This window comes from Triticum aestivum, chromosome 2A (assembly GCF_018294505.1).
Source record: "Triticum aestivum cultivar Chinese Spring chromosome 2A, IWGSC CS RefSeq v2.1, whole genome shotgun sequence".
NCBI lineage: Eukaryota > Viridiplantae > Streptophyta > Magnoliopsida > Poales > Poaceae > Triticum > Triticum aestivum.
The window spans coordinates 481,392,973-481,401,960 of NC_057797.1; positions in this window are offsets into that span (position 1 = coordinate 481,392,973).

Below are 8,988 nucleotides of genomic sequence, written 5' to 3' on the forward strand. Positions count from 1 at the left end.
TCAGGGGCTACTGAGAGAGTCCTGGACTAAGGGGTCCTCGGGCATCTGGCCTGTTAGCCATGGGCCGGACTAATGGGCTATGAAGATATGAAGACCGAAGACTGCACCCGTGTCCGGATGGGACTCTCCTTGGCATGGAAGGCAAGCTTGGTGACCAACTATGAAGATTCTTTTCTCTGTAACCGACCTTGTGTAACCCTAGATCCCTCCCGTGTCTATATAAACCGGAGGGCTAGGTCCGTAGATAGGCCGAATCCTCATAATCATCAAGATCAATCAAGCAGGACGTAGGGTATTACCTCCATAGAGAGGGCCCGAACCTGGGTAAACATCGTGTTCCATGTCTCCTGTTACCATCGACCTTAGACGCACAGTTCGGGAACCCCTACTCGAGATCCACTGGTTTTCACATCGACAAAGAGGACAACAAGGCCTCGCCGCGGATTGGAAGCTGCAAGGGTTGGGAGCTGCTATGGCCAAAGAATCTTCTTTGTCTGGAGTCACCCAGGAGCACACCAATAACCACACATCAACAAGAATGTATGGAGACCACCACCCCACCTATGCAATTACCAGCTCCTGTAGTGCCGGGTGAGAGCGGCAGACGACATGATGAAGGGGGTGCAGTAGTACTGGCCGATGTAATCGGTCTCGTAGTACAGAGAATGGATGATGAGACGGAGGACCTAGTGGGTTTCCTCAATACAAACGCGTATGAGTGTGACTTAGATATGATGAGTCAACCATATGACGAATCAGGCTATCAGCATGCTAATGAGGATATGGATGATCTGCCCAGGCAGGAACGTCGTAGCAGGGATTGCAAGAAGTCTCTCTTCATGAAATCCTCACAGGACACACCTGAAGATGCCATCTCAACACATGCTCAATGTCGGAGTAATGGGCCACGGGTAGGCCAACCCGAGGCCCAGAACCTTTCATGACATCGGGGCAGGCTGTGCCCCTCAAGACCCCAAGACGAAGAGCCGCCTTCTAAGGAGCCGACGGCAAGATGGCCGACCGACCACTCACGGCCGAGTCCCAAGGGCGACTGCAGCGTAAGCCGACTCCTGACTGGCGACTTCCAGAGAAGCCGGCTTTGGGGAGACGGCCTGTGACTCCAACAAAACCCCATGACCTCATCAAGAGGGACGGGGCATGGTAGTGGCTGCAATGAAGCCCACCCCCGCCCCTTACCAAGGGCGGGCATGGCCACAGCACGTCGTACCCCAGAAGATCTCCGTGCGGCGTGGCGCTGTTGCCGAACCAGCCCTGACATCAGCACCACAGGACCGAATCCTGTACCCACGACGGCTTATCTGTATGGCCCAGGGGCAGCGGGTCCCACCAGTCAGTGAGACCCCAGGAGACGGCAAGAGGACCACCAGTCAGACCCGTCGGGAGTCGACCCCGGGGAGTCGGCCGAGCCCTCCCCCGGGCCCCACGCACCATTAATCAAGATGTGATGGAGAGTGGCAATAGTGATCGCCCGCCAGGCGGCGGGGCTGTTGCCACGACCCCATGATCAAGCCCGCGTCATCAGAAGCACAACTACAGTAATCAGCAGCCGGCAAGACCAGCCCGCGGCGGACGCGGCCTGTCGGCTCCGTACCAGACCAGTCGGTGGGGCCCACCAGTCGACGGGCCCCAGCAATTGGCGGAGAAGACGGAGGCTAGAGGCACTGACGTCTGGGCCCGCGTCCAGCCGGATTACCATTGTACCCCTGGGGGTAGGCCTATATAAACCCCCCAGGGCACCCATGCAAAGGGTTGGAACCCAGTAGCTCTAGACCATATCAGATAAAAGGGAGAGAGTTAGACTTGCCCTCTCCTACCACCAAGAAACATCTCAAGGAGCAACTATGTAAGCACTTTGCCATAGTGATCATGCGGAGACCCCGCAGAGCAGCAGTAGGGGTATTATCTCCCCGGAGAGCCCTGAAGCTGGGTAAGATTCGCCAGCGTTCATGTCTTCGCCTCATCCCGTTTCCAGGCACCGGCGACATTCTACTCGCCCCCACCATGATAAGCCATCCTTTGGCATATGTCGCACCAAATCCCCGACATTTGGCGCCCACCAAGGGGCCTGGTGCACCGTCGTCCGGAGACCTATTCTGGACGGGAACCCTTTTCCTCCCTAGCGAGCGCAGCCAGCCAGGCACGCCAGACGGAGTTTGCACTAACGCACCGCGCGGCATTGAGATCGCCTGCGCAGCCAGCTCCCTGGCCGAACTTGTCGGCGAGGTTTGCCTCTCTGACGAACCTGCATCCAACGCAGGCACGGGCGGCTCCGAGAGCCTCCTCGCGGGCCTCCTCGATCAACTCCATGTTTCCGGTGAGCCTGCCGTAGACTTGGAGTCTGTAGGCTCCGCCGACCCGATGATGGTCGACTCTGACACCGCGTCGCTCGACGCGTTCCCCACCAATGTGGTGGTCTACGATGAACCTCTCCCTCACGCGGAGAGCGACGGAATCACCGTCACCGAGGTGCTCGTGATCAGTCATGACGAGCTCCCTGGCGGAGGAGCGCACGACTCGCTCGGTGCGGCGCTACAAGACCTAACTGCGCCCATTCCGGAAGACGCTGACGCAGAGACGTTGGAGGCGCGCCGCCTTCAGCTCGTCGAAGGCGCAAAGAAGCTGGCCAGCATGAGACGCTTGTCAGAAGCCTACCAGCGGGAGATGGATTGCGCCATTGGCGGCTCGCTGGCCCTGGCAGGGCCCAGCCACCTTGGCGCAGTCCTGCAGCACGGCATAGCCATCGCCAACCTGTTTGGGGCAAGCCGCCCTATGTACGCTACCCCAGCGGAGAACATCTGAGCCGCCCAGGCAGCGGCGGACGAGCTGGACAATTTCGAGGGCGAAGAACGCCGCCTCATGATAGAGCGAGTCCAACGGCTCCTTGACGCGGCTGCCGCGCGGAACGAGCCCGGCTGCCGCACGGAGGCGCCGCAGCGGCAAAACGACGACCTTCACCGAGACCAAGGCGCGACGTCTCGGACGCCGACTGGTGGCACCCAAGGAAGAAGAGACAAGGATCCGGCTGTCAGCCACAGTCGGACTCGCATTACCATAGAGCGCGACCGAGACGGCCGCCCAAGAGCAGTGGAACGACGGGACGACTGCCCGCCTCCTCCTCCTCGCAAGGAGAGACGAGTCCACCCGCCGCCTATTGACCATCCGACTTCCGGCGACCGCCTTAGCCGTAGAGAGGGAGTTGGAGAAAATGATGCCCGCCATCGGATCAACCGACTTCACCGATCCCTGGCGCTGGAAGAAGAAGATGAGTTGGGTCCGCCTTGTTTCGGGCCCCGCATTCGAGACGAGCCCTTTCCCAGAGGGTTCACGCTCCCAAGAGACACGCCCAAGTATACCGGTTCCGTGAAGCCGAAAGACTGGCTGGTTGACTACTCCACGGCTGTCAGCATAGCAAACGGCAACAAGTGCGTCGCCGTAAAATACGTTCCGCTCATGCTTCAGGGCACGGCCCGGACATGGCTGAACAGCCTGAGGCCCCGCAGCATCAACAGCTGGGTTGACTTCACCGAAGCGTTCATCCGCAACTTCACCAGCACGTACAAGCGTCCCCCAAGCCTCGACAGCTCTCCTTGTGCATGCAAGGTCCTGACGAGTTGACTCGCGACTACCTCACGCGTTGGGCTGAGCTCCGGAACTCCTGCGAGGGCGTGCACGAGGTGCAGGCCATCGAGTACTTCATGGCCGGGTGCAGAGAAGGCACCCTCCTCAAGCACAAGCTCCTCTGCGACGAGCCAGAAACCCTCGACGAGCTACTGATCATAGCGGACAAGTACGCCACGGACGACTCCTTCATGAAGGCGGAGATTCAAGTTAGCACAACTGGCAAAGTGGCCCCTCAAGCTCCAAGGACTCTGCGGGAGACGCCAATCGGCGACAACAGCAGGGTGACCACAAGAGAAAGGCCCCGCACTCGGCTTCCAGCAGCCGGCAGGTCACGACAGTTGAAGCCCAGCAGCCAGATGGGCAGCCTTTGCCCAAGCGGCAGAAAGGCTTGCCGGCCTTCTCCTACTAGCAGACTCTGGATGGACTTTGTAAGTTTCATAGCGGCGTGAAGCCGTCAAATCACACCACCCGGAAGTGCCACTGGCTCACCAGGATCGCCAAAGGAGACGGCCTCCTGCCTCTCCCGCCTGCTGGGCAGCCGCCTCTGCCTCCGCCCCAGCAGCCGGCTGTCAGGCCCGTCGGCGCAGTACAAGACGAATACCCTGAAGAACATGGAGCCTATGTGGTGTTTACTAGTATGGCTGATGATCGACGCAGCAGGCGGTTGCAGTGACAGGAGGTGAATGCAGTAGCCTCAGAGACGCCAGAATTCATGCACTTGTGCGAGAAGCCTATCAGCTGGAGCCGGGCTGACCACCCAGAGGTGATGCCGAGTCCGGGCTCCTATGCCTTGGTCTTCGACGCCACCTTTGCTACGGATAGACGAGCTGCGTGTTTCTCGCGAGTTCTAATAGACGGAGGCAGCAACATCAATATCCTATACAAGGACACCATGGAGAAGTTAGGAATCAAGCAAAGATAGCTTCAGAACAGCCGGACTGTGTTCTACGGCATTGTTCCTGGGCTTTCCTGCTCACTGATCGGCAAGATCCTGATGGACGTCCTCTTTGGAGACAAAGATCACTTCCGCCGAGAGTCTGTTTGGTTTGAGGTGGTGGACCTCAAGAGCCCATACCATGCGCTACTTGGCCGACCCGCCTTGGCCAAGTTCATGGCGGTCCCCCACTATGCCTACCTCAAAATGAAGATGCCCAGTTCCAGGGGGATTCTGACTGTAGCCGGCGACTACCAGAAGTCGTCTGCCTGTGCGGCTGAGAGCAGTCGGTTGGCCGAGTCCCTGGTGATCGCGGCCGAGAAGCGGCTCTTGGAGCGAGTTGTGGCGATGGCCGGCAAGCAGGCAGAGGTATCACCCAACCCAAAGGAATCGGAGGCTGAGGGTTCGTTCAAGCCAGCCAAAGAGACAAAGAAGATACCCTTGGATCCAGAGCACCCAGAGAGGTATGCTGTCGTGGGTGCAAACCTCGACAGCAAATAGGAAGGCGAGCTCGTCGATTTCCTCTGTGAGAATCGGGACATCTTCACATGGTCCCCCAAAGACATGCCAGGTGTACCGACGGAATTCGCCGAGCACAAGTTACATGTCCGATCTGATGCAAAGCCGGTCAGGCAGCCCCTGCGCCACCTGTCAGAAGATAAAATAAGAGTTGTCGGAGAAGAGATAGCCCGACTCCTAACAGCCGGCTTCATTATGGAAGTGTTCTTTCCGGAATGGCTAGAAAATCTGGTCCTGGTACTGAAGAAGAACAAGAAGTGGCGAATGTGTATTGACTACACGAGCCTCAACAAGGCCTGCCCCAAGGACCCGTTTGCTCTGCCAAGAATCGATCAGGTGATAGACTCCATAGCCGGATGCGAGCTGTTGAGTTTTTTGGATGCATACTCAGGATATCACCAGATCAAGCTGAACCCGGCTGACAGACTGAAGACCGCCTTCATCACGCCATTTGGAGCCTTTTGCTACCTCACCATGACGTTCGGCCTAAGGAATGCCGGTGCCACCTTTCAGCGTTGCATGCAGAAGTGCCCCCTCAAGCAGTTCGGCAGGAACGCCCATGTCTATGTGGACGACGTAGTGGTGAAGACGGAAAAGCGTGGAACACTACTGGAAGACCTCAAGGAGACCTTTGAGAACCTGCGCCGATTCCAGATCAAGCTCAATCCCGAGAAGTGTGTCTTCGGAGTACCAGCCGGCCAGCTCCTTGGCTTCCTGGTCTCTGAACGCGGCATAGAATGCAACCCAGTAAAGATCAAAGCCATTGAGAGAATGGAGGTACCTAGCCGACTGCTGGATGTGCAAAAGTTCACCGGCTGCTTGGCGTCCATCGGCCGATTCATCAGTCGGCTGGGCGAGAAAGCTCTCCCCTTATACCAACTCATGAAGAAGACCACTTTTTTCGGGTGGAACCATAAGGCAGACGAAGCTTTTCTCCAGTTGAAGAAGATGCTGACTACTCCACCTGTCCTGGCGGCTCTGACTCCTAAGGAACCTATGCTCCTGTACATCGCCGCCACCAGCCGGGTAGTCAGCACGGTCATTGTGGTGGAACGCAGGGAGGAAGGCAAAGCACTACCCGTCCAGAGACAGGTATATTACTTGAGCGAAGTACTGTCGACCTCCAAGCAGAACTACCCCCACTACCAGAAGATGTGCTATGGCGTACACTTTACTGCCAAGAAATTGAAGCCTTACTTTCAAGAGCATCCAATCACGGTGGTCTGCATGGCCCTGCTTGCCGAGATCATTGGTAGCCGAGATGCTTCTGGCCGAGTGGCCAAGTGGGCCATAGAGCTAGCTCCCTACACCCTCCACTACCAGCCCCGCACCGCTATCAAGTCACAAGCCCTGTCCGACTTCCTCGTTGACTGGGCCGAGACCCAGTACCTACCTCCAGCGCCTGACTCCACCCATTGGCAGATGCATTTTGACGGCTCCAAGATGCGCACCGGCTTGGGAGCCGGCGTCGTCCTCACCTCTCCTAAAGGCGACAAGCTCAAATACGCACTGCAAATCCATTTTGCCGCCTCCAACAACAGCGCCGAGTACGAGGCGCTCATTCACGGGCTCCGGCTTGCCAAAGAACTTGGCATCCGCCGGATCTTGTGTTATGGCGACTCGGACTTAGTGGTCCAGCAGTCATCTGGCGACTGGGACGCGAAAGATGCAAACATGGCAAGTTACCGTTTCCTCATGCAGCAACTCAGTGGGTATTTCGAGGGGTGCGAATTCCTCATGTGCCAAGAAACGACAACAACCAAGCAGATGCCTTGGCACGAATCGGCTCTACCCGCCAAGCAATACCATCCGGCATCGCCCTTCAACGCCTCCTCAAGCCGTCTGTCAAGCCTTCACCAAAATCAGACTCCATCTTCGTACCGGCTCCTCCCGAAGACGTCAGATCCGACTCCAGAGCCCCGGCAGGCGGTACGGGGATTTCGGCAGATGGCTCCAGAGCCGCCACAGTCAAGGCTGGTCCGGGGACTGCGGAACCCGGCCCGGGGACTACGGCGGTGGACCCGAAGACTCAAGAACTCGACCCAAGGGCCGCGCCAGTCGGCCTGGGGACTTCATTAACCCAGCAAGCGGTTGTTGACTCCAACCCGCCGCCTCCCAGCCCAGCCGCCCTCGTCTAAGTCGCAGTTCTGGCAGTCGAAGAAATAGCAGCACCCTCATGGGCCCAGCCCATCCTCAAATTCTTGGTGAGCAAAGAGCTTCCAACTGATGAGACCTCAGCTCGGCAAGTACAACGCCGGGCGGCAGCTTACACCATAGTCAACAAAGAGCTGGTCAGACGCAGCGTCACTGGTGTCTACCAGCGCTGTGTAGAGCCAGAGCAAGGCCAAGCAATTCTCAAAGGCATCCATCAAGGCGAGTGTGGCCACCATGTGGCTTCAAGAGCACTCGTCGCCAAAGCCTTTCGACACGGTTTCTTCTGGCCGACTGCCTTAGAAGAGGCCAAGGAGTTGGTCCAAAAATGCAAAGGGTGCCAGAAGTTCAGCTCCAAGCCGCACCAGCCGGCTTCTGCGCTCAAGACCATCCCCATTGCCTGGCCTTTTGCAGTTTGGGGTCTATACATGGTGGGACCATTCAAGACAGCGCGAGGTGGCCAAACTCACTTACTCGTCGCAGTGGACAAGTTCACCAAGTGGATAGAAGCAAAGCCAATCAAGAAGTTGAACGGTCCGACTGCCGTAACTTTCATCTCCGATATCACAATTCGGTATGGCATACCACACAACATCATCACCGACGACAGCACAAATTTTGCCAAAGGCGCCTTGGCCCGTTTTTGCGCAACATAGGGCATCCGACTGGACCTAGCGTCCGTCGCCCATCCACAGTCAAACGGCCAGGTGGAGCGAGCAAACGGCCTCATTCTGTCCGGCATCAAGCCTCGGCTGATCGAGCCTCTGGAGCGCTCGGCTGGCTGCTAGCTTGACGAGCTGCCGGCCGTCCTCTAGAGTCTGCGCACGACTCCAAACAAGTCAACCGGCTTCACGCCTTTCTTCCTTGTCTACGGTGCCGAAGCCGTCATCCCAACGAACATAGAGTTCGACTCCCCACGAGTCACCATGTACACCAAGGAGGAAGCAGAAGAAGCACGACAAGACGGCGTCGATCTGCTGGAAGAGGGCTGGCTGTTGGCACTCAGCCGGTCTAGCATCTACTAGCAGAGCCTGCGCCGATACCACAACAGGAAGGTCAAGCCAAGATCTTTCCAAGAAGGTGACCTTGTGCTCCGACTAATCCAGCGAACAGCCGGCCAGCACAAGCTGTCGGCGCCTTGGGAAGGCCCTTTCATCATCAGCAAAGTACTGGGCAACGACTCCTACTACCTGGTTGACGCCCAGAAGCCCCGAGCACGCAAGAGGGACGACTTCGGCAAGGAGATGGAGCGGCCATGGAATGCAAATCTCCTCTGAAAATTTTACAGTTGATGCAGTATGTACCTTTTGTATTAAAGTACCAAGACTTCGGGCTCCCCGAGACGAGCTCGGGGACTGCCCTCCTTTGTTTGTATGATAAAAATTATGCCTACAAGTATGTTACACTTTTTATGCCGTTTGGCACCGGGCTCGACAAGTCGGCCTGGGGACTTGCCGCCTTGCACTATGAAATGCTTCCTGTAGTCGGACAAGTAGTGTGTAAATGCCTAAACCGTCTCCTGTCAGAAGCCGCAGCTCGCAGAGCGACTGTACGGCGGGCAGAAGTAAGGTAGAACGGGCATTCGCATGAAAAATGGCTAAGGACTCCAAGCATAAAGCATAGTTCAAGACAGCTTCCAGCCTTTTTCACAAACCGACTCTCGAATAGTCAGATTGCCGCTTTCTATTCAACTTGCTCAAAAACTCTTAAAAACGGCTAAGTACTTGCCTTCCCAAAGTAGC